The following is a 22519-nucleotide window of genomic DNA, read 5'->3' as shown; positions in this document are numbered from 1 at the left end:
TGGATTGCTTCCTCTTCCTTCTTGTAGAGAATGTCAAGGATTTATCTTCTCTACAATACACATAGAACCGGGCCGTGAACTAAGCTGGAAGCAATCCTTTTATTTCTCTCTACTTTGGTATCATTATATCTCTCTGCAGTACTACCCTTTCTAATCTAAAATATAAACGTTTATTAACATGGTTTACTTCCATGCTGGGCAAGAAACTAGATATTTCTTTAATTACATTTCTCCTGTCAATGTATACTTTTTAAAAAAAAGTTATAAATATGACACCCATACAAATATAAAATTAGCACATGTCAAAGAATTATTTAGCTCATAAATGAGGGAACCCATAGGAAAATAAAGCTGTTTCAAAAAAAAATTGGAGGAACTGTGCAATTGTAAGCACTGAAGAATATTGGAAGAAGATTATTAGGTTAGATACAAAACTGGTTAATGTCCTACAGGGCAATAAAACAATTATATTTGGGGTTCTCATTTCTAACAATTAGAAATCTTATGCATCTATAAGGAATAAAAATGGACAAGTTAACATGAATCTTCATGAAATCTGAACCCAGATCAGTGGTGCTCAGCCAGCCAAACCAGGCACATCTCAGAGATCATGTAATCCTTGAGTATGTCTGTGAGATAATGTTCCGGGTTGGTGCTGAAACTACATACTGTCTTCCTTTTGCTGTATTTCCAAGCATTGCATAATGCTTTTCTATTATCCCTACTGTCGCTGCACTCAGCCAAGGAGCTTATACATTCGTTTATTTGTTTATTGTATTTAATAATTATCGAGTGGCAGTTTTCTGCCAAGTAGTAGCGAAGGCATTAGAGACGTGCCAGGGAATGAGACGGGCCCTCCTGCTCTCTCGGGCCCCAGAGGCACTCCATGAACATCCTCAGAGGGAGGCGGGGAGTTGTTTTCAGGAATCAGAAGCAATGGGAATGATCTTTTGGAGCTCACATTCCCTTTGGGTCTCAGTGTTTACAAGGCTAGGATAAAACACAAATATTGCAGAGAATGACAACCAGAGCCCAGTACCTTCTGGGAGGAGAGCAGACAAACACTGATGCCACTTCTTTTTCTTCACGCCCCATTTTTACTTTTCTAGTGATCAAATTTCATAGGATCAAGATTTTGCCACCCAGCATGGAGGGCTTCTATTGGCCTCTCCTGCCAGGTGTCTCTGCACGCCTCCCTCTGTTTGCATCCACAGGTACAGATGTGCTTATTCTTGGTTTGACCAGTTTGTGACATAAACCACAGCAACTTCTGGAGCAAAGACCTGCTAGAGCAGCGGCTGCGTTCTCCTCAGAAGGGTTTTGGTAACCGATGGCTCAAACTTCCTGGCTGCCAGCACAGTTTTCTTACAGCAAATATATATATACATTTATTAAGTGTATTTTGGGGGTGTGTCAGTTCACTTTACTTTCTCATTTCAAAAAATAATGGGGTAGGGGAGCAGCTGACATTGTCTTTAAACCATAAAACATCAAGTTGCAAGGAGTTTTAGAGCTCTTCGACCTTCCCTTGCTCCCAGGTAACAGGTGAGGAAACTGAGGTACAGAGCTGCCAGAGATTAGCCTTTGTTCTCTGAGGTAAGTCACTCCTGGACCTGGGGCTTTGATGTAGTCCTGGGTTCCTTCTTCTAGAGCACAGTTCTCAGCTGGAGTCGTGAGTGGGTGGGTGGGATGTAGAGGTCCTCCAGAGAGGTTGCTTTGTTTTGAGTTCGCATCTTTGTATCTGTTTACAAAGATAGAGTCTTGTTACAGGAAATTCAGTGAATACTGAAAGATAATAAGAAAGCAAAAATCTTCCAAAATCATAGCACCCAGATATGAGTACTAAACATCTTTGGAATATTCTTCTAGACCATCCTCTGTATAAATATACGCATCTCTATCTGTATTTATATACAAATACAAAATTATCTGTATTTATATACAGATAGAGATGTATATATCTTTACACTTTTAAGTTAATGGGCTGAACATACATTCTTTTGTAATTGATTTTCCTTTAATCTGAAAAAATGATTGTCCACTTAAAATACAAATGGAAATATTTTCCTGTTGGTTAGTATTTTACTCCTATTAATATATCGCCAGTAATACAAGTTAAACTTTTAGTATTCTTAAAGTTAATCGTAAGTATAAAGATGGGTTATGTTTTTGGAAGAGGTGGGCGTGCTTACCGCAGAGATGCGTCACGGGGGTTTCCTCTGGGGGAGGGGCTTGCTGGCAGCTGGGTGGGGCCTGCAGACAGCCTTGTGCGAGCTGTCAGTTCCTGGAGGTGCACTCGTGCAGAGAGCTGCTCGCTGCTGACCATGCCCTTCCGGGGCACATGCCTCTGGTGCCATCTGGCGATGTGGAGTATTAAGGCTCCGCAGATACCAGAACAGCCCACTGATAAGCTGAGCTGTCCGGTTGCTTTGGCATTCCATCTCTTCTTCTGCCCAATCTGCTCCCACCTTCCTTTGCTAAGGTCAATTCCTAATAAACATCTTGACCCCACACTCCATCTCAGCTTCTGCTTTCGGAGAACCCAGCCCGAAACGGTGGATGTTGTCGTTGTGTGTGGAATGGCTGGCGCAGGATGAGCTACTGCAGACCCTCCTGCAGCAAAGTCCTGAGAGCCAGGGGCGTCTCCTCGGAGCCCAGGATCTCCTAATCCACTCCGCCCCTCTAGGGGAGGGAGCTCACCTGCCCCTTCCCCCGGCCCTCCTCAGAGGTTTGGCATTTGAAGGATTTGGCCTTAGGCCAGGTGCTGAAGCTGACTGCTCAGTGGTTTTAAGGGAAAACTTAAAAGGCTTTCTTGCTATGGACATTCTCTACAATAAAGATCTATTTTAATTGTTTGTGACATTAATCAGTTAAAGATTTATCTGCTTTGAGAGAAATTTCTCAATGACAGTTTAAAAGCTCCTACCTAGGAATTGATTAAGAAAGGTTGCTTTTTTTTTTAATTTTTATTTTTTAAATTTTGCCTCCAACTGATGCATCCCCCCCCCTTTTTTGGCTCTTCCTACTTTCAGCCTACCACAGGATGAATAATTTCCTCTCTTGGGATCCCCTATTTGCATAACCTCTCCAATCACTCTTTAATTTCCAGCAGAAATTATAATTTCACTAATCAGCCTGAAGCAGATATGGAGATGGAAGGAGATGCCTTTTTGAAGCCTAATGGGGGTTTGTTCCAGTCGCGCATTTGCTCACCTGCTTTGTTGTCTTGGTTAGTGCCGGGAGCAGCCGTGGACCCTATCCTTGCATCTTCCTGAGGACCTCAGGGAGAACTTCATTTCAAGACTGTCTGTGCTGCCAGCTCTTCCGCTGGTGGCATCTGGCTTAAAGACAGCCACACATGTTCTGAGATCCCTTGGAATCTCTCCTCTCTCTCTATTAAGTATCGCTGGAGGCAGAGAGAGTCATTCTGGATACTAATTACCCCCCTAAGGCCCAAGACTCAGTTTATTGTGGTGTCTTTAACCTTCGGCTTTAGTCAGTAACTGCTGTGTGTATTTTAGAATCCATGTGAATTTTAGGGAGATAAAGAAGACCTGCTGTAGGTTTGGCCATTTCTTCTTTAGCACCCTTTTCTGTCTTTTGGGGGGTGGGAGGGCTCCTTTAGAATTTTGCTGACCCAGGAATCCCGCTCTTCAGCACAAGCACCCACCACATGATCAGCACCCATGCTAGCGGGGACTTAAGAGGTCCACATAAATACAGACATTCAAAAGCCTAACTTGCTTAGTGGATGCTTTTTAAAGCTATAAAAAGTTATTTTTTCATGAAAGAACCAACTAGACGAGAAGATGCTGCTGAATAAGTCCTTATTCCATAAGAGGTAATAGGCAGAGACTGGTATCAAAGACGTTGTTAAACTTTTTATCCTTGTCCAATTGTCTCTGTGGGGCGAGAAAGGCTTACAAAGGTACTCATCTGTGTCCACCTTTTCAATGTCTTAGTCCTGCTTGGGGAAAGGGAACTTGTGAGTAGATGATAGAGTCAAAAAGCCTTTTGAAATCATTTATTTCCCCACTTTCTTTTTGGGTGGTGGGAGATGGAGAGGAGGGAGGGACTGTTGGGAGGCAGATGTTGGTAGGGCAGCCCCTACCTCTTCCAGGTCCTCTCACTACCGTCATGCTGCCTCTAGGGTTCCCCCACCCCAACCGCAGGTTTGCGTGGAAGGGAGGTTACAGTTTACTTGGGAATCTCAAATTCCAAACCACAGGTATCTTCAGCCCTTCCAGGGTTTGACAACAAAAATGTCCATCAGAATTTAGATGGACATTTATGGAAACTTCTGGAATGAAAGACCTGTGCAACATATGCATCAATCTAGAATACTTGCATGTGAGTTTGCCCAACACCCTCGTCCTCCGATCTGAGTAGCCTGGTATCACTCAGTTGTTACTTATTCTTGCTAATAAGGATGCGTTGGCTAGCAGTTTGAGCTAGATTCCGTGGGCCAACATTAGCTACAGATCGTGACATGCACACACACTATGTAACCGCAGATTGACAGTGTATATGTGAGTAATTACAGAGGAACACGTAGCCCATGGGAAGACCTCTGCATGAAGGCATGTGGGAGGACAGTGAGGGAACTCTACTTCTAGTGCTACAGATGTACATGGACGGCCAGGGGAGCCTTTGTGGATGGGCTTCTATGCGAGCTGCACAGAGCTCGGAGTGGAGAGGTGGGAATGGCGAGGAGAAGGTTTCGATACTGGGAAGGTACAAGCATGACCTGTTTGGTGGAGGGTAACTAGTGTGAAATGGTTCTAAACACTCAGAACGATTGTCAGGTTTCATTACCTTGAAAGTTTAACTTCAGATTTAAAAAAAATCAGGACCTAGGTAGTTATGGGTGTTCTTTAAAGATGAGCTTGGAGTCATCTGGAGGGATTCAAGGGTAGTACAGTGAATACAAAATAATAGATGTGGGGGGTTGTAAAGGCAGCATAGGGAATGTAGTCAGTAGTGTCATCGTAACTCTGTGGTGTCGGGTGGCACTTACTGGGGGGACTCAGTCCATGAGTTATGTAAGTGCCCAGTAAATGCACACCTGGAACTAATACAATACTGAATGTCAACTGGAATTGAAAAATAAAAAAAAATAATTAATTAAAAATGCTTACCCCTCCCCCGCCCCCCAATAGGTACAACAATCTCTGGAATTCTAAGAAACTGAGAAAATAGAAGTGTGCAGCCGAGGCCTTTGTGGGCTCCTTGGGGTCCTGGCTAGTATACGTCCTGCATAGCCCAGAGGCTTGGGCTGGCTTAAAAATTGGTTGCTTTCCACCCTGTCCTCCCTTCTTTTCTCGTGCTCATTCTCTGTCATGCATTCATCCATGCATGTATGTTAATTACCACGGGCAGGCACTGTTCTAGATCCTGGAAATAAATGAGCAGGTCTCTGTCCTCAAGCTTCATGCAGGAAACAGACACCTACCATCCCGAGTAGTTAGTACCAGGTACTATAAGAGCACTTAGGAAGAGCACCTTCCCCAGTTTTGCAGTCCTAAGGAAGTTGGAGAAGCTGGAGTCTGAACAGCAGGCCAGTTGTAGGAAGTAGCTGGACCAAGGAGGAGAAGGGGGAAAGGAGAAGGAGGAGGAGAGCATTCTAGCCAGTGGGCACACTATATTCCAAGGCCAGGAGCCCAGTGAAAACATCCTGCAGCTTGGTATGACTGACAGTGGGCTGAATGGAAGGGGTGGCAACACGTGAGGCTGAGAGTAAGAAGGGGCAAGAGCCTTGTGCACCAACCTCACAATATAGGGCATCGACCTCAAGAAATAGGGCAATTGCAGGGTTTTAAGCAGCGGAGTGAAACGCACTTTTGGAGGAGCACTGTGGCTCCTGAAGGCGGTGTGTAGCAACAACTAAAGGAGGAATGTATTGCAGTAGTTCGGGAGAGAGGTGATGGGAGCTTCTTACGGAGAAGACTGGACAGGTTCAAGAGAGAATTAGAAGGTAAAATGGATTGGTTTTTAAAATGCTTTCCATGTGGATGGTGGGGAAAGGCAGAAATCCAAGGTGGCGACCAGGTTGCTGTCTTGGGCATAGGAACACTTGGTGGAGCCCTTCACAGACAAGGAGTGTGGAGAGCGAAGGGAAACAAGTTTCTGCGTGACATGGAGAGCGTGGCATTGGGCCTGTTGGGATGGCGGCGCCTGGGGAACATCCAAGAAATTACCTTGACATTCTGCCTTTGCCATCGGGCATCCTCACACCACAGGCAGTGAACGTAGAATGTCAGAACCACAGGGCCTCCCAGGTTTGCCAAGGAACGTCCGGTTTTATTCACAAAGACAATGCTTAGGGTCACACGGCTACTTACTGGCTGACCTGGATCTGGTATCTAAGTCTCCACCATCTGTCTAGGAGTGTTTCCACTCCTGTTTGTTGGTTTAGAAGCATCCAAAAAAGGTGCAGAAATAAATGTATGTAGCCATGCCGTCCCTCGCTTGGGAGGAAGTGCTGACAGGGGCAGTGGGGGCCATAAACCCATGTGGGGACTGTGCCCCGTTTACACGCCCTTTGACTCCATCTGCCCTGCCTTAACATGATTGCGGCAACTTTGTTGGGCAAGTGGTTGCTTAACACAGTGAAAAGTCTTAATTACTCTTTAATCGCTTTGTATAGAGGGAGAGCCAACTTCAATGCTTCAACATTTGGTTGTCTCTTGAAAAAGTTTTTTTTGGATGTATTCTGTTTGTGTACCCGTAAACTATATAAACACATCTTTTTTACATTTCCATTTTCATTCCAGATTTCAGAGACACAAAATATTTTCCCTTTGAAGTATAATTGCTATATAAACAAAGCAGATTTAATGAAAAATTAAAAATTAAAAATCCACCCACAGTCTTTACATAACAACAATAAAATTCAAGCTTTGTGTTCTTTTACTTCCTTTCTCTCCATGTCCATATGGTAATCCTGGTTTATGTTCACTTCTTAACTTTTCCCTTCAAATATTTTGCCATAATTTTTGTTTATTCATTTACGCACCCAATTGTTTCATTTGCAAACATCTGAATATCTTACAGAGGCCGGGGACTGGCCTGGTGTTACGGGGCTGGGGCGGGTGTGGCAGTGTCAGTTGTCAGGAAGCTGACTTTGAAGAAGAGGACCATGGTTGGGCGGGGAACGTATTAGCAGGTGACAGATAAGACCTAGTGCTGAGTTCCTGGCGCGGCTTGTTCCTGCCCTGTTGTTGTAACAGAACTACTTTCTTGTTGTTCAGCATGGAATCAGACGTGGCCTCAGGAGCAAGCAGGTGGCACACCGAAATCAGGATAAGTAAATGGAGGAGGGTTTCCTGCCGGGACAAAGGTGTGGTCAGAGTGTAAGGAAACCACCAGGATGGTGCACTTCTTCAGTGCTTGTGACTGTAAAGCACCTCTTCACCTAGAGGGGCCGGGGAGGAGACATTAAAGTGAAGCCTTCTAAGTCACCTCCCGCGTGTTAGGCAATCCTTGTGCTCAGTGCTGAAGACAAGGGAGCTGATGTGCTAGGGGATCTTCTACTCCCTGAGCCAGGGAGTGAGCTCCCAGACCTGGCAACAGGCCAGAGTGGAAGGGGAGGAATGACGCAGGAGAGGCACAAAGGGGCCACTTGGTTTCTTCCACTATGAAATTGACTGAATGGTGGGTGGGGAGGAAGGGAAGGGAAGGAAGACTGAGTTGACCTCAGTTGTTCCTTCGGGCGGAACTTTTCAGTTCTGGGCAGTGGATGGGCTATAGATGGGGAGGGGGAGTGGGCAGGCAGGCCTCCTGAGACTGGCTACTCCTGGCCCTGGCAGCCTCTTCCTGCTGACCTCAGTATCACACAGATGTTATCCCTGTCCTTGTTTGCTGTGACGTGGTGAAGTTGGGGAGTGTCCAACGGCTCCTCCACTTACTGAGTCCTGTCATTTTAGAAATTCTCCCTGAAGTGTCAGAAGCTACACACTTGAGTACTGGTAGTCGTTCCTCAATTCTAATGTAATCACATCCATGGTAACTGCATGTAAAGTGACTGTTCCATTGTCAAGGTGGAGGGGGGCAGGCAGATGGGGCTGGGGCAGGGTTTCGTTTTGAGGAGTGGGGAGTGAAGCACATGAGCACTCGTCCCACTGGTCGGTGTGTAGGGCAGGGGTGGGGCTGCTTACTTGGGGAAATGGGTCTTCTAAACTTGTGAATTTGATTTTGGTGCTTGGCTGAGCATTACCAATTTGGGGATCTGTTGGGATTGGAGTGCTAATGAATCAGTCACTTATGCTGAGCTTCGCAGGGAAAAAGGGAATGGAGGTCAGAATCCACTAGCATCTTGAACTGCCATGTGTGTGCGTGTGAGTGCACCTTTGAATGAATGAATCTTTGGCTGTGTCTTCTGTTTTCAAAAGACATAGCGTTGTGTTTTTACTGCTATCAAATAATTTATTTTCCCATTGTTCTGTTTTGCTCTCCTGATGAAGAGAGAGGGGCTTGTCCAGAGATGAGTCTGAACGCATTGATTCTGCACCTTTTTTTCATCTGTCCCCTTACCCATAATTCTTTACTTTATATTGAAATGTTGGCCATAGAATCTGAGCCTTGTCCCCATCCCCACTTTTTAAATTGGCTTTTACAGAGAGAGAGGGAGAGAGAGAGAGAGAGAGAAAGGGAGAGAAATTTGTTGTTCCACTTATTTTTGCTTTCATTAATTGGTTCCAGTATGTGCCCTGACCTGGAATTGAACCTGCAACTGTGGCATGTCAGATGATGCTCTAACTACCTGGCCAGAGCCTGAGCCTTCTCGCTTTGGATTGTGAGGCTGAAGGCCAGCAATGAGCTCCCCTTCACCTTGGGATACATTTTGGTTGGTCTCTCCTTACCTTTTTTATTTTAATCTGCCTCTAGTCCTTTTTTGAAACAATTGGGGGTTTGAGTAGTAAATGAGTAAATTTTCTTTTATCCAAATCTAAATAGCCAGAAAACTAGGCAAGTTTTATTTCCACATTTTGGTCTTGTGAGAGACTAACTTGGATTATGATTATTAAAAATAATGAGTGAAATGTCCAGGCTGGGTGAGAAGACTAGGTCAGCTCTACCATAATCTATCACAGTGTTTCATTGTTTTTCTTCAAATCTCAGCACCACACGCATCCCTGTCTAGTACCCACAGGTATTTCTTGTCACTGAAGCGCCTTGAACCAGCCAAGGCAGTCTAAGTTAATTGCTGTCCTCACAAACTGTTTTGTCCCTATCCTGTCACTCCTCTGTTTGAAACCTTTTATGGCTCTCACTGTCATTAAAGTAAAAATCACCTCTGTGAGGTGGTCTTTAAGGACCACCTGGCCTCTGCCCACCTCCCCAGCTCATCTTCTGCCTCACACTCTTTGCTGTCTCCACTCTGCATTCCTTCAAGGTCCTTTCCCCAGATTGACTCACTCTTGACCTCAGACCTCAGAACGTGCTCTCTCTTTCCTCTCTCTCTCTTTATTCTTCAGGTCTTTCCCCGACCCCATCAATGAAGCTAGATTTTTGTTACGTTCCCACGTCCGTACCTCTGAGTTATTACTTATCAAATGTCAGTGCTTCTCCGTAGAAGATACTTCCTCTGCGGACAGATTCTGTGTTCTTGTCTCTGTGGTATGCCTGTCGTCCTGCTCAGTGCCTGGCAAACAGTGCAGGCTCAGGACAGGGTTGTTTGGGGGGGAGGGAGAAAGAAAGAAACGTGTGCTTTATAGTAGTCAAGTTTTTTGACATTAGCAATTCATATTTAGTAGGTCCCATCAACTCCTAGATGACTATAATTTTAAACAAGCTAGCATCCTTCCTTTTCAGATAAGCCTGCATACTCTCAATCTGCAAATATTTGTAATTTTTCATGCCAGGGAATTGTCACGGGGGTGGGGTGGGTGGAAGGTGAATTGTATGTAGAAGTGACCGAGTCAGCCCCTGCCTTCGTGAACGTGCTCACTTTCTACGTGAACTGAAGCTTTACAATTGGGAATTTTCACTGGCATAATCTCCGTGATGGCCTCATAAAAACCTCTGAACTTGGCAGAGCAAAGGTCTTTATCCCCATTGCACAAATTAGAGACGTTCCCGATGATAACTGCATAGTGTCTGGTTGAGAACATGCATTGAATATTTGCCCCCGGGATGGAGATGACCAGTAATGCCGTGCTGATTGGGAGGAGAAAGGCGTTGAGTTACAACAGCCACGGGAGAACATTCTTAGTTTGAAAGTCAGGATTCTGCTCTTAACAAGGCATTTGATGGGAAACTATCTTTGGACCTGCCTGTTTCAACGTGGGTTTCTGTTTTTAAGCACAAGGGTAGCATGACCGAAACCCCCGGCTGATCCAGTGTGCTCACTCATTGCACTTATTGTACCTTAAATGTTTCAGTTTATTTACCCATTTTAGAGGCAAGAAGCTGAGAGTCTGAGGATGTCATTTACCAGGAGACTCAGCTGGTGAGTGGAGGTGGGATTCAGATCCTGGTGTCCTGACTCACGTTGGGTGGTCTTCTCTGTGCACCCAGAGTGAGGGGCAGCCCTGATTGCGTGGCTGGGGTTTGCGGGAATCATTGTGTGCCTTAAGCAGTTCTGGCTCAAGATCATCAGAATCTGGTTGTGCAATTTATTTGATGACAGTTATTGTTGGCCTTCTTCAGTGAGCTATTCTGACAAGTTTCAGACCCTCGTTCCACTCAGGCATCATCCATTCAAGTGCTATTATTGTACAATTTGTCGTCCTTTAGGAATTGCGTTGTATGTCTCTAACATAACGTGAATTCCGCAGCTGCCCTGTTTCCTGCCGTTCGATTTCTGTTCTGAACTCAGTTCAGCAGACTGTAGACAGTGTTGGGGTTGCCTGGAGAGCACTGGTCTTTTCCATTATTCATGATGTTAGTGGCGTTAGTGGCAGGTTGGTGGCTTTGGCCTGTGCAGGCTGGAATAGGCTCATTGATGGCAGCAGGTGTAGCTGACTCTTCCTTCCTGTAGAACTGGCCGTAGTCCCAAGTGCATGCTGAGGTCAAGGGCTGTTGTGAGGTGAGGTTTGCAGAACAGAGTTTCACCTGGGTAATTGGCAGCTTTCGCTTTCCTTTGGCACTGCCAGCAAACCCAACGGCGATTAGAACCTGGAGCAGGTCAGCCACATACTAAGTGACTCTGGATAATTGTGCAAGGGAAGATAGGGTGCTTAGACCATCAGCCCTCAGCTGGAGCCCCCTTTTAGATTCTGGATTGCTTCATTCACGGGGTCCGTCTCCTCCACCACCCAGTACTGTTCTTCTTCCTCTTTTACTTTATTACTAAGTGCAGAACATTTATTTTAACAGCTAGTCTGTGGTCTACTTAATCACTTAGTATTGTATTTTATGAGCTCATTTTCAATTACTAGCATAGTCCCTAAACTTACCATTCATTGGCTTCAGCGTTTCCCACTGTGCTTTCTAAGGTAGTTTGCTTAGCTACCCATTCAAACCAGTCTGCTGGATGGCCTCCAGATTTTCACAATTGTATGTGGCAGTGAATAGCATGGAAGGCTTGCACTCACAGAATCCTAGGGATGGTGGAATCCTTCATGCCCTGGACATAGCTCTGTCAGTCTTTGCACTTTGAAGACCACAAATGGGAGCCCTGAGATGCTTAAAATTTTTGGCTGTGGGTCTTTGCCTCCCCTTTAAGAAGAATTCTTCCTTTGCCAAGAAAGGGTCTGTCTTTGTCAAGAATTCTGACTGCTTGGCTAAGAATGGAAGGGAGCAAGGGCCAGTGATGCCCCTTCTCCATTACCTGTCAGGAGTTTCAGTGGCAGCCAAGTATCAGAAAACAACCCAGACTCGCTTAAGCAAAATGTGACTTTATTGCACTGCGTCCCTGACAACTCCAGGGGTAGGACTGGCTTGATGAAGAGAGTCAAATGATGTCATCCATCCTCATTTCTTCCCTTTTTCTGGCTTTGTCTCTCATCGTGTTGCTCCCTGAATTTCAGAGAGATTCTCTGCTGTTCCTCCACCTGCCTCTTCTCTGTGTCAAGTTCAGTGGTTGTGGGGGGAGGGCTGGGAAGCTCAGCCTCCTCTCCAGCATTCCTGGCAAAAGCCTTATTGCGCCTCCTTGGCTTTGGGTGTGTCGGTTACTCCCCCTGAATCAATCACTGTGAGAGGGATGATCAGGCCAATGGGAATAGCGGGTGGGATTACCTCTGGAGCAATGGGAGGTGGATCCTATTCTTTTATGTGGACTGAGAGTGGGGACAGGGTGGTTCCTCAAATGAAAATCTTGTTATATGGGGAAGACTGAGACAGTGAAGGTCCAGCCCTCAGACTTCTAGATCGGGCTGCCCTGGTGAGGATAGGATGAGGAGTGGAGCTCCACAGAGATGCACAAAGGTCACAATTGTTAGAGCTGGAAGGGCTTTTATTGGTCCCCCTTTCAGTTATTGATTGCTGCATAAAAACCACCCTAAAACCTAGTGGCTTAAAATAACTTATTGTTTCTGAGGATTCTGTGAGGCAGGGATGCTGAGTTTATCGTTTCCCTCCAACCTGTGGGTTGGTGCCAGCTGATGTGGACACATGCCCTGAGAGGGACAGGGAATGGTTTCCTCCAACCCCTCTCCATTTCCTGTCTTCTGGGAGAAGGGAACATTTACCACCTTCCCCTACTCAGGGCTTGACCTCTGTTTCTAGGTGTGGGAGGCAGGAGGAGAGAGATGGTCAGAGAGGGTGGTACAGGGCATTGTAGCAGTTTCCCCAGCAACCAGTGAACTCTCCTCTCCTAGAGATGGGAACTTTCTGCTCTCCTCTGAGTGACTTATACCTGGTATGAGGACAGATAGTTTTGTATGTCCTTATGTGATCACCCAGATGCCCCAAGGGCAGGCACCATCTTCATGGAAATGCAGGACAGCTCATGGAGTAGAGAATTCATCAGCTTGGGCTATCTGGAAAATTACAATTCGGAGTCCTATGTGCAAGCGTGTGTATATGTGAGTGTGCCCATGCATGCTGAGGTGCACTGTGTCTTTAACATTATACATCAGGCATAAAGACATCCTTTAGAACACACTTTTTGGGCTACGGGGTAGGGGGAGGTAAGGACATTAATTAAATGTAACCTTTATTTATTGCCTTGTATTAATTTCCTTCTTAATCAGAGAGACATATCCAGAAGATGCGATCTATTTGATGTTTTTTGGTTTTTAGGCCTCGCAAAGTAAAGGGACAATGCCAGTGATGTTTTCGGTGCTGACGGGAAGAATGTGATTCCTGTGAGCACTCATACCTTGTAGTTTTAGTCCACATTTAAGTTTACAGTTGCTTTCTTAACATGAATATTAGGGAGAAGCTCCGAGTCCTGGAAATGAGCAATTGGCGTAATATAATGAAATTTAAGGAGAAGTCCAGGAGGTACAAGGGGTGGTGCTTTGTTCCCATTTTTTGATGAGTTGATTGCATCATTATTACTCTTGATATCAGCAACTTGTGCTTGTGTTTTTTGTTGTTTGGTTGTTTGTTTTGTTTTTCAGGAGGCAGATATTGTCCTATATTGAACACAGAAGAATGAATGGTGGGGTTTCGGGGTTGGGGAGGCACTAGAGGGGCCTGGTAGAGCAGGTCTGCTTCCTTAGCTCTATCGCCACTAATGCATCTCACAACTTGAATTCCTACTTTACCCTTGACTCATTTCTTAAGACTCCTGCATCAAGAGTGCAGATGTGTGGGTTTTTTGATCGTGTGCGTGAATGTCTCGTACTTGTAAGATGAAGCAAAGCAGGACTTGCTCTTTTTGTCTTTCCACTGGATTCTTCAGCCGTGTGGTTGGAGTAGTTTCCATTTACTCCTGCTGAACTATTTTTAATCCCAGAAGGTCTGTTGCATGCTTCAAAAGAAAATATACAAAACTGTAATGGCAGGAGCATCCTGGGGGCAGGAGACGGAGATCTAATCTGGGTCAGCCTCTAACGTGCAGCTCACCTAACCCCTGGGCCTCCTTTTAGCCTCGTCGACGCCACTCAGCTCCTTGGGTTGCTGTAAGAATGATACCCAGCAGCTTGTGAGAGGGCTCGGGAAGGAGGAAGCTCTAAATGCAAGAGGTTATATAATTGCATTCTGAGGATGCTCACAGCTGTCAGGTGTGACTCTCTGACATCCTCCCATGCTTCTCCACTGTTGGGAAGCAGCTGTTAGTTTCATCTCTGCCTCCCTTCTCCATATGCCAGAGTGAGGGGAAATGAATGGATTAGAGGTCTGTTGGGGGTGGGGGAAACCATCTGATGTGTCTTCTGTTCAGCTTTTCATCAGCGAGTATTCAAAGTTTTGATATCCCCACTGAAACCGCAAGGTGGGCATATAAGCAGCATAGGGGAAAGAATGTAGAGGTCTGGTGACTCTGGAATGAACCATGAAGGTGACGTAGTGCTCTGGGTGGGAGGGGAGTCACTGAACGGGCCTCTAAAATTCGGACTCAGAAAGAATCGAGCACCTGTGAGGTTTCCTGGACTAGATGACACACAAGTTGAGATGCTTGTGAGACTGATTTCTTGTCCCTCCGTCTACTCCGCATTTACGCTTATCTGGAGGAGTTAGGCCCAGGCCTCTGAGCATGGGCTGCTTCCCTCCCTTGTTCACCGGGAGAGCTCCTGTGTTTAAAGGTCTGGTGTAGATATAGAAATCTCCCCTGTTACGCACTGTCACGGGTGACCGATCTCGTCTTTCCTCATCTCATCTCTGTGTTTGTAAATGCCTCTGTCGCAGCCCCGTCACTGACTTGCAGACACATGTGAAGTCATGGTGGGAGGTGGGAGGCTAGCTGTCCGAAGGCAGGTATCACATCTCCTTCGTCCTGTGTCCTCCAGGCTTAGCGGAATTCTTGTCCCATATTAAGTACGTAGCAACGGTCTAATAAGTGCAGGAATGAGTTAAAAAGAGAACAAAATTAAAGCAGTTCCTGAAATTCCTCTGATTCAAGAATTCATGCTAGTACCTCATCAAAATTTCCACGTAGAAAACCACCATCAGTTCCTGAGAGGCAGACGGAGCGTCACCAGGTTCAGAGGGAGTGTCACCAGGTTCAGGTGAGGGCACGCGTTCCTCCCCAGGGCTGCAGTAGCATGTGATCATGCACCGGGTGGCTTTAATAAACAGATTTATTCTCTCTCTGTTTTGGAGGCTAGAGGTCTCACATCCAGGAGGTGGCAGGGCCATGTTCCCTCCGAAGGCTCTAAGGGAGAATCTTTCCCTTGCCTCGCCCTGGTTTCTGGTGACTGCGGGCTATTTTTGGCATTCTGTGTGTTGTGGCTGCATCACTCCGGTTTCTGCCTGCATCTAACCTAGCCGCGTCCCCTCCCGGTGTCTGCATCCAGATTTCCCTCTTCTTTGAAGGACGCCTGTTCTTTGGATTTAGGGCCCACCCAAATTCAGTAGGCCCCATTTTAACTTGAAAGTCTGCAAATACACTGTTTCCAAATAAGGCCCCACTCACAGGTATGGGACTTGAACATAATCTTTTTGTAGGACACAGTTCAACCTACAACGGTGCTTAGACCTCTCCTCGTGGAATCTGGACTCATCCCCTCCTCGGCCTCCCCTCCCAGGGGTGGCCAGCCCCGCCTCAGCGTCTCCAGCACTGGGGAGTTACTTCCTTCAGAGGCAGATTCCCTATATTTCAGCGGCACCTGTTGGGGGATTTTTCCAGTGATTGGGCCTAACTCTATCTCCCCGCCGTTTCCTTCATTGTACAGTCAGGGTGAATATGGAATAATAAGCTTATTCCTTTTTAGGGAAAGAGGGGGAGCTTTCAGGTTTTGAAGATGGTGCTCCTGGCCTCCAAGGCTCCTCCATTCTAAATCTTCCCAGTTTCTTCCCAGCATCCAGGGTGTAGTTTTATCACCAGACTTCCTCCATGCTGATGGAACTGCCCGTTCGTCAGTGTGTTGGGAATCTTCCAGGTGTGGCAGGAGCACAGAGCAAAGCAGGCACATCTGCTTCCGGGAAATCCATCTCTGCTCACGCAGCCTCAGTCCCACTGTCTTGGTGGCCATTGCACACCCTTGAAACATTTGAATTCACTCTTAGTAGCATGTGGTGTTACTAAGTTTTGTCCTGCTCAATTAGCATTTAGACTGAGAGAGCAGGGCCTGGCCTTGTGTGGTTACACTGTTCCCTGTTGCCCTCGGCCTGTTGCACTGTGGCTGAAACAGCTCTCTCACTGACTTGGCATTGCAGGGGTTCCGATGGGGAGGACGGAGTGAGGGGCCGCCACTGGAAGTGGGTCTATGTTAGAGGCCACTGTGCTGCTTCTTGTTCCCACAGAGCTGATGGGAGCCCAGATGTGCTTTGGGGCTAGGGAAAAGGCTAGCCCCAGCCTTTAGGAAGTTTGAGAGTTTTAGAGTATTAAAGGCTTTAGTTTTTTGTTGTTACTCTGATTTGCTACTGAGGTGGGAGATAGCTCCTTCATACATTAGGTAGGGGGTCTCCTCTGGCACTTGGGTGCTAGTTGGGTGCATGTAGACTCTGGTGGCCCCAATCCTTTCAATTCGAATGAACGTACACAGATGGAAAAATGAATGCCAAGATGGTCAGAACCAAAAGGGACTTGGAGATAACCCAAGGGCTGTATAGGGTCTGAGTTAAGAACACAAGCCTGGAAATCAGGCAAATCTATACTCCTGGCTCCACCTCCTGTTTGGAAAAATTACATTGTAAATTGAACCCATTTTAGAAAGAACCCAGGTAATTTTTGTAGTCAGGAAGGGACGCCGAGGCCCAAAGGAGTCAGATGATTTGTCCAAGGTCAAATGCGTCCAAACTGATGCTGCCCCAAACCAGTTCCGCTTTTCGGTTTCTAGTTGAAGGCTGTTTCTTTAAACCAGTCGAGCACTTCAGAAATCATCAGTTCATGTTATGTGTTACCGATCCGCTGTTCTTTACGGAATAAAGAGAAATAAACAAAATTGGTACTTAAAGCCTTTCTCACCAGAACACTGAGTTTCTCTGTCGGGCGTATGGATTTATTTCAGAGGTGTCTGGATTGCTGGTGGGAAATGGTTGCCCTCTGAGGCAGGGACACAAGTGGAGTTGCCCCAGCCCTTGGTAATGTCGCCTGTTTCTGGTGGGCAGCCCGGGAAGCGCTGGCCCTGGGGGCGGGCAGGCGAAGAGCAGAGGCGGTCTGTGCCTGTACCCTGAAGTCCTGTTACCGCCATTTAACATGCAATGTTATATTTTCTATATTTTCTCTCAGTTTCCTGTGCATTGGAGAGGTGCATTGTGCCAGCTTTCTTAAATTGCCGCAATCAATACTGCGCTGCCTTGATTTTTTATGCATGCTAATGGCTTTTCTCCTTCTGAAATGTACTTGTTTCCCAAATCGGTCTTTGCAACTTTGAAAAACGAAAAACTTGAAAAAAAATAAGTCCCTCTACATCACCAGGAGAGTTTCTGCCTGGAGTTTTGGGGCATGAATCTGAATAGGGGTGGAAAACTCTACTCTGCAATGCTGGAGAGACCAGCTGGCCTTTCTGGGCAGCTCCACCCGAAGCCAAGGCAGCTTGAAGAGGGAGGCGGGGTTTTGGCTCGGAGAACCTCTTGGCCCTGTGAGCAACAGCTTGAAGGCCCGAACTCTGTGCATGGGCATTCAGAAACCATTCCGCCATGGTCCACCCAGCTGAATTGCTTTCTAACAGGGCCTATGAGTTTGGGGACACCAAAGTGGCCTCCTGAGATTGGGTGGTAGCCTTCTATCCCTATTCATACAGTGTTAGGTGTATATACTTTACCAGGACTTTGGGGCTCCATTCGGCATTATTTCTGCTCTAGTTTTCTTCCTTCATCTTATATTTCAGATGAAGAAACCCCTCACTGGTGTGATGTGACACTGTCTGTGCCATCTGTGGCATCTACTCTGGTTCCTCTTTCATGGCCATGTGTGTTTTTCCTCTGGATACTGTCTATCATTAAGCATGAGATCAAATGTTCTTTTTCCTGCAGCCTTCTGTGATTTCTGTTATTCATTCGTTTATTCGGTTTCAATAAGTGCTTTACTGAGTACCTCACGAGTGCTCAGTGCTGTGCATGAAACACTGGCGAAGACAGACATAGATCACTGCCCGAGGTCCTTACCTTCCGCTCTGGGAGAGGGAGAAAGGGGCGTATGGGCTGTCAGATGGTGGAGGTGGCTGGCGGACAGGTAAGTCTGCTCTGGCTTTCGGCCTCGCGTCTCACGTGCCTCTCATGGTATATACATGAAAACGTGTTGTCCTTGCCTTTTGGGTGATTTTAGGGATTTCCAAAGCTTTTCTTAACATATGTGAATTTTGCCTTACCCTGGACTTAGGGACCGATTTCCTGATGTGATTCATTCCCACCTTTCCCCCATCCCAGGTGAGGAAACTGTGTCAGAGGGAGGGATTTCCCCCCTGTCTCTGCATGAGAGGCAGGGTGAGTGAGAATTGAGCACATACCTTCGTAACCTGCAACCAGGGCTTTATCCTCTTTAGCCTCATTTCTGTAACACCACGGCGGAGGAAAGAAGCCCAGAAGCTGGGCAAGATGCGCAGGCTGGATGGCTGAATAGGAGTGGTTGATTCCTTATGAGTGTGCGGTGGCCCTGGGCCACCCCTGCCTCCTCTTGGCCTGGGCTGGAGACGCCTGTTCAGAAACCTGTAGCTGCTTCTCCTCTGTATCTAATGGATTCAGGCTGACTTTGAGTGCTCCCCCGCTCCTACCCCCCCCCCCTGCAGTTCTTTAAAGCCCATCTGCCACATGGAATTGGCAGGTTCACTTAATTATTTGTGAGCCAGATAAAAATGCTTGGTTCTTTGTTCCTGCATTATGCCATTTCATAGTATCTCTTCTCCCTCAAATTGCTGAGACTGTTCAATTTGGGCCTTCAATTGGTTCTCTCAGAGGCAGATCTTTCAATTTATATTCCAAGGCCCGTTCTTTTTGATTACATGTTTAGGACATCAGTTAGGTTCCTTAATCTATTTCTTCATATTTCTTTTTGCCCTTCTCATTTTCTTCCTGTAAATGTGCTCCATTAGGAAAAGCATGCAGTCATGGGACTGTAATGAAAGGCAAGTATTTTTTTTTTCCTTTTGCCGGCTATAGTGAATGAATTTTTTTTTTTGGCTTAATTTGCCCTGTGTTTTTGGGTCCTGGCAATGATGATGATGGAAGCTTTTCTTCTTTAAACCCGTACCTGCACTTAGACATCAAGTAGGCAGAAGGTTATCAGTGGACAAGAGAGACACCCAGGAAACCACGACCCAGACTTCAGAAAATGTGCCAAGTGCAATGTCAGATGTAAAAAAGATACACTGGGTCTCTTTGCTCATGATGCTTCCAGTCTGGCTTCCTCCGTGTTTCCCCATCTGTCCTATGGGGTATGCACTGGGTCTCCTTTAACCCACGAGGAAACTGAGACTAAGGCTGCTGACGTGATCTGCAGGAGCTCACTCCGAGAAAAAGGGTCAGCAGGGGTTCACACCCACATGTGGAGGCACCAGGCCAGTGTTAGAGTCTGTGAGCCAAAGGAAAGTGTCCCAGGACTTCCACCTGAGCTGTGAGCTCTGATAAGACAGTGGAGGCAGCCCCTCCTGAGTGTAGCTGGAGGCTCTCCTGATTTCCTTTATTCAGAGCATTGGAAACGTTCCTACGTGCATGTAGGTCTGTGCTGCCCTTGTCGTATTTTACAGCTTCTCCAAGCTTCATTTTTGTTTTTTAATTCATTAAATGGAAGGGGGGCGGGTGTTGGAGGTGGAGGAGAGAGGGAGAGGGATAGGAGATTAATATTCCAGAGAATGGGTTCTGGAGTCACCATACTTATGCAGAATCCTGGCTCTGCTATGTTTTGACTCTGAGATCTTAGAAACTTGAACTTCAGTTTACTTACTTGTAGAATGGAGATGATAGTACTTACCTGAAAGGTCACTTGAGGATTTAATTGAAAAAACAAACAAACAAATAAATAACAGAAACTTAGGTGAAGCATTTAGTACAGTACCTGGCATTTAGCAGAGTGCAAAACAAACATTCGCAGGTATTGTTCTTCCGTGGGGGGCCATTTACTCGTTCACATATTCAATGTGCATGTATTGAGCGACGCTCGTGCTGTCATCCTGGCCCTGCTGTTTAACCCCGATTTGGGCCCCTGTAGGAACTCAGTAAGGCTTTGTAGATAAGACACGGTTGCATTTGTGGTGAGCCGAAACTTGGTGAGTGTGGAATGATAAAATCACATCCTATTAAAATGCTACCTTTGTGTGAAAAACTACTTGTCACGGAAGTGCCCTGTAGAGAAAGGAGTGTTGAATTCTGACAGGGTCACCAGGGAATGGAGTGGCTGCTGGATGGTGGAGGGATGAGGCGTGAAGTGGCCTGAAGTGGAGGAGCCTGGAAGGCCGATGTGGGTGGTGGGCACTTGTGGTCTTCAAGGTCAGGGTATGAAGCTTCCTGCAGGCATGCCTTGGTTCATTCCCTCGTTCATTTATAGTGCTGGGGTGTGTGGGAGATGGATCAGAGAGTCAGCGATTACAGATAAACCAGGTCCATGGAGGTTAAAATAATCTCAAAGGGAGAGAGATGATGAGGGCTGGATTCAGGGCAGTGATACGGGGAAAGAAAAGTAGCTGAGAGAAATCAAAGATGATGAGATGGTTTAAAAACCTTTAAAAAAGGAGTTCTGGGTGGTCATGAAAGGAGAAACAGGCAAACCCACGTGATTTGGACAGGTAGTAAGAGTGCTCCGGGCAGGGACCAACGGGCAACTTGATTAAAGTGACTTGCAAAGCCTGGGCAGCCGGTCCGTGGCGGGGAGTGTGTTCTGAAAATTCTTAGGCACGGTTTGGGGATTGGCTGGACAACTGAGCTTCACCCTGCTCTTCATCTGATTCCTAATTGTGTCAGTCCTACTCATAACTTTTATTTTGTTTTCATTGTTTTAAATTTCCTACGTTTAGAGCCTTCCTAGCAAATGGCAAGAGAGAAATTTTATTTTTTTCTCTCCACCATAAAATAGACTATTTTCCTTTTCTTGTTTGAGGCTATATCTCATTTGCCCTTCTTCTGTTTCTTCCCTCCTTGGAAAATTTCTGCTAAGAACATGTATATGGAACAGGCTGCAAGGATGGCTCAGCTGAGTGCTGGAATATATTTAAGAATTCTTTACTGTCTGCCAGCTCAAGCAAAGAAACTGTTGCTTTGAAATATGTGCCTATTTATTTCCCGTGGCATTCTCTCTGCTTACAACCCTCCTTTCCGGTTCATTTATTTTTGCAGCCATCGCATCGATTAGAGAGACTGTATAAATAGGTCTGCATGTCGGGAACTGATGCTGTGCATGCTGATTGCAATCTCTGGTTATGAACCCACCTAAAAGGATGGGTAGCCCCCACCCTGCCTTTTCTGTCCCTGATCAGGTTCATCCAAGTGCCGCCCCTGTTGGCAGAACCTGCCTTTGACCCTCAGCCACAGTGAGCCAGTCTGTGCTGGCACTACTCCAAGTGCCCGGGGGATAGAGCTCTGCCCAAGTTGGCCAGTCATTCCTCACAGCTGCTCGGTGGTGCTAGTCATTGTTGATATTTCCTAGAAAATTTTGGCTCCACATTTGTCTTTGGTTACTTGTTTTATTTGACATTTAGCTTGTCTTGCAAAGTTTTGTTGGGGACTTTAGGGATACATGGCAGTAAAACCGGGGCTCATAGTATTTGCAGAACATGAGGAATAATCAACCCCTTCCTTTTTTCCAGTGTGTAGTGTAATGGTTTTAGTATATTTACTGAGTGGTGCAGCGATCCCCGTGATCTGATTCCAGAGCATCTTCATCACCTCAAAGAGAAAGCCCGTGCCCCTGAGCACTCACCTCCCATCCCCCCTTCTCCACGCCCCCTGGCATTCAATAATCTACTTTCTAAATCTATGGATTTGCTGTTGTAGACATTCCGTATAAATGGAATCATATACTCCGTGGACTGACTCTGTGTCTGGCTTGTTTCACGTAGCACAACGTTTTCAAAGTGTTGTAGCCTGTATCTGTGCTTTATTCCTTCTTATAGCCAAATAATATTTCACTGTGTGGATGTACCACATTTTGTTAATGGGAGCAGTATCTTGGGTATCAGCCTTGGGTGGCTTCTGTGTTCACGTCCATGAGCTGTACCTTTTTAAGTTCATTTGTCCTTGCATTAAGCCTGCTTTGTGGGTATAGTTATAATCGCCATTTTATGTCTAAGGAAGTACGTCACACAGCTAATAACTGGCAGAGCAGGCTTGGTTTAACCACAGCCTGTGCTCTTAACCACCACATAATTCCACTCCTCCTTATAAGTCAGGGCCTATACGACATACTTAAGTGATGATAAACATGGAGAAAGTTACAGTGGCCTTAAATGACTACTCTGGGGGTCAGTAGCTCAGAGTTGGGTGGCCTGTGGTTCTGGGGCGGCTGATAAAATGTGAACAGTTCTTACGTGCCCTTTGGGTTATGTGCTTTTGGGCCAGCGAAAGTGATGGGGTCCACATGGAGATGGGTGGGGCTCCC

General features: G+C 46.2%; 1 protein-coding gene across 3 annotated transcripts in view; it reads left to right on the top strand.

Moving 5' to 3' along the window:
* Positions 1-22519, top strand: part of MB21D2 (Mab-21 domain containing 2) — a 106051-nt gene that overhangs the window by 32728 nt on the left and 50804 nt on the right. Inside the window, exon 1 of one of the 3 annotated variants that reach the window (XM_045192067.2) lies at positions 8823-8845. The exons of the other annotated variants lie outside the window; for them this stretch is intronic. The gene's annotated coding sequence lies outside the window, so the exon portion shown is untranslated. Of the gene's footprint in view, positions 1-8822; positions 8846-22519 lie in introns of those variants that run through there. 3 annotated transcript variants of the gene reach the window in all.

This window comes from Desmodus rotundus, chromosome 2 (genome assembly GCF_022682495.2).
Source record: "Desmodus rotundus isolate HL8 chromosome 2, HLdesRot8A.1, whole genome shotgun sequence".
NCBI classification, from domain to species: Eukaryota; Metazoa; Chordata; class Mammalia; order Chiroptera; family Phyllostomidae; genus Desmodus; species Desmodus rotundus.
The sequence above is the reverse complement of the archived record's forward strand: the minus strand, read 5'-3'. Positions and strand labels throughout refer to the sequence as shown.